This window comes from Rhinopithecus bieti, unplaced genomic scaffold, assembly GCF_001698545.2.
Source record: "Rhinopithecus bieti isolate Rb0 unplaced genomic scaffold, ASM169854v2 scaffold_10347, whole genome shotgun sequence".
NCBI classification, from domain to species: Eukaryota; Metazoa; Chordata; class Mammalia; order Primates; family Cercopithecidae; genus Rhinopithecus; species Rhinopithecus bieti.
In genome coordinates this window covers 3,629,687-3,633,028 of record NW_016806836.1, presented here as the reverse complement: position 1 = coordinate 3,633,028, position 3,342 = coordinate 3,629,687, and the positions used below count along the sequence as shown (strand labels likewise).

The window sequence follows — 3,342 nt, the reverse complement described above, 5'->3', positions numbered from 1 at the left end:
CAAAAACCAGCCGGGCGAGGTGGCGGGCGCCTGTAGTCCCAGCTACTCGGGAGGCTGAGGCAGGAGAATGGCGTAAACCCGGGAGGTGGAGCTTGCAGTGAGCTGAGATCTGGCCACTGCACTCCAGTCCGGGTGACAGAGCGAGACTCCGCCTCAAAAAAAAAAAAAAAGAAAAAAAATTAGCTGAGTGTTGTGGTGCTCATCTGTAGTCCTAGCTACTGGGGGAGGAGTGAGACAGGAGGGTCACATGAGCCGGGGGGTAGAGGCTGCAGTGAGCCATCATCATGCTACTGCACTCCAGCCTATGCAAGAGTTAGAAACTGTAAGAGTGAGAAACTGTCTCCAAAAAAAAAGTCAATTAATAGTCCTTCCTTCCTTCCTTCATTCCTTCCTTCCTTTCTCTTTCTTTCTTTAGAGGCCTTGCTCTGTTGGCCAGGCTGGAGTGCAGTGGCATGATCTCAGCTCGCTGCAGCCTCCACTTCCCAGGTTCAAGCAATTCTCCTCCCTCAGCCTCCTGAGTAGCTGGGATTACAGGCGTCTGCCACCATGCCCAGCTAATTGTTTTATTTTTACTACAGACAGCGTTTCACCATGTTGGCCAGACTGGTCTCAAACTCCTAACCTCAGGTGATCTGCCTGCATTCACCTCCCAAAGTGCTGGGATTACAGGAGTGAGCCACTGTGCCCAGCCTATTTTCTCTTCTTTTTTTGAGACAAGGTCTCACTCCGTCACTCAGGCTGGAGGACAGTGGCACAGTCACAGCTCACTACAGCCTCGACTGGCTGGACTCAAGTAACCCTCCCTCACTTCAGCCTCTCAAGTAGCTGGGACTATAGGTGCAGGCCACCATGCCTGGCCAATTTTTTTGTTTTTTGTAGAGACGGGGTCTCACTATGTTGCCCAGGCTGATCTTGAACTCCTAGGCTCAAGCAGTCCTCCTGTCAAGGTCTCCCAAAGTGCTGGGATTACAGGCATAAGCCACCCTGCCCAGTCCAATAATCCTTTTCCTTTACCCAAGTTTGAGAATCACTGGGAGATAGACAGGACTGACACAGGTGGAAAGACGGTGTTGCTGAAGTCAGTAGTGGAGAATGTGGTTTAGATCTGCCCAGCCAAGTAGGCTTACAAATATCTCACTACTGAATTAGACCTACACATCCAGTGGCAGGTAACACTGGACAGCCAAAGGCCCCTTCTTACAAGTACAGGGCCAGCTCTCTAAGCTTACGACAAGAAAAATACAGCCAAGAACACATGCTCCCTGCAGGGAGGCAGATCCCAAAGAAAAGGAAGGAGGAACGAGTGTGCTTAGCTCCTCCAGTTTGCTGGGTGGGAGAGAGTTTAGGAGATGCCTTCATACAAGCCTCTTGGAAACAGGGAGCAAGCGTAATGAAACTTGCAGACATTACAGATTCGCATAGAAAAACAAGAACAGGCCGGATGCGGTGTCTTACACCTGCAATCCCAGCACTTTGGGAGGCTGAGGTGGGTGAGTCACCTGAGGTTAGGAATTTGAGACCAGCCTGGCCAACATAGTGAAACCTCATGTCTACCAAAAATACCAAAATTAGCCAAGCGTGGTGGCGCGTGCCTGTAATCCCAGCTACTTGAGAGGCTGAGGCAGGAGAATTGCTTGAGCCTCAGAAGTGGAGATTGCAGTGAGCCAAGATCGCACCACTGCACTCCAGCCTGGGCAACAGACAAAGAGTCTGTGTGTCAAACAACAATAACAACAAAAACAACAACAAGAACAAATTATTTATTTATTTATTTATTTATTTATTTATTTTGAGACAGAGTCTTGCTCAGTCGCCCAGGTTGGAGTGCAGTGGTGTGATCTTGGCTCACTGCAAGCTTCACCTCCCGAGTTCACGCCATTCTCTTGCCTCAGCCTCCCAAGTAGCTGGGACTACAGGTGCCCACCACCACACCTGGCTAATTTTTTTGTATTTTTGGTAGAGATGGGTTTTACAGTGTTAGCCAGGATGGTCTCGATCTCCTGACCTCGTGATCCACCCGCCTCGGCCTCCCAAAGTGCTGGGATCACAGGCATGAGCCACCGTGCCCGGCTGACCGTTTTCATTTCTATATCCTTCTACTACAGCGATTGCAACCCTTTGTTTTTTTAAGCAGAACTTTTTTCTAAGTGGTTAAATTAAACAAAAAAAGAACTCCATGTCATCCCAGGTATCACTACCATCCACTCTCCCTGCCCCCAAACTTCTGAGAGCACCTTTTGAAAACTGAACTGACAGCAGCTGGCACAAATCCTGATGTTCAATAGGTGCTCCGGAAGTGTTTGTTGAATGACTAAATGACCGAATGAGTCCTGTTAGGAAACCAGAAGTGAGTGTTTTTCTGAGCACTTCAGCTGATTTCACTCACGGTCACTCAACAATCACGTTTGGAGAAAAAAAATTCTATTTCTGCTCAAAGCTGTGTTCATTTAAGGTGTGAGAAAATAAAGCATTGGGGCTTGGCAAAGATAATGAATGTCTCAGGCCAGTGGTGAGATTATCAGGCAGCCACGAGCAAGGGCCAGAGGAACAACTTTAGGCTTTGAAAGGAGAAAGAGGGAGAAAAAGACTGGGCACGGTGGCTCATGCCCGTAATCCTAACACTTTGGGAGACCAAGGCGGGCAGATCACTTGAGGTCAGGAGTTCGAGACCAGCCTGGCCATGTGGTGAAACCCCGTCTCTACTAAAAATACGAAAATTAGCCAGGTGTGGTAGCATGCGCCTATAATCCCAGCTACTCAGGAGGCTGAGGCATGAGAATCACTTGAACCCAGGAAGTGGAGGCTGCAGTGAGCTGAGATTGCGCCACTGCATTCCAGACTGGGTGTCAGAGTGGGACTCCCTCTCAAAAGAAACAAACAAAAAGAAAAGAAAATCAACCCTTACAGGGGAGGCACTAATTGCTGAGGCACTCATTGGCCAGGCACAGTGCTAGGTGCATACATACATGTGATCTTTGCTGAATCCCTTAGAGAGAAAGAGGAGGTCGTCTCTTGGTTTTACAAGAGAAACCAGGGTTTACAGGTTCGGCACAGTGGCTCATGCCTGTAATCTCAGCACTTTGGGAGGCTGAGGCAGGAGGACTGCTTGAGTCCAGAAGTTCCAGACCAGCCTGAGCAGTATAGTGAGACCCCCATCTCTGCAAATAATTAAAAAATTAGCTGGGCATGGTGGCATGTGCCTGTAGTAGTCTTAGCTACTCAGAAGGCTGAGTTGAGAGGATTGCTTGAGCCCAGGACGTCAAGGCTGCAGTGAGCTATGGGTGACAGCAACACCCTGTTTCAAAAACAAAAAACAAAAAACAAAACAAAAATTAAAATAGG

General features: G+C 48.6%; 1 protein-coding gene across 1 annotated transcript in view; it reads left to right on the top strand.

Annotated features, from left to right (window-relative positions):
• The window catches only part of R3HDML (R3H domain containing like), an 18,488-nt gene that overhangs the window by 9,495 nt on the left and 5,651 nt on the right, over positions 1-3,342 (top strand). The window lies entirely within an intron of this gene.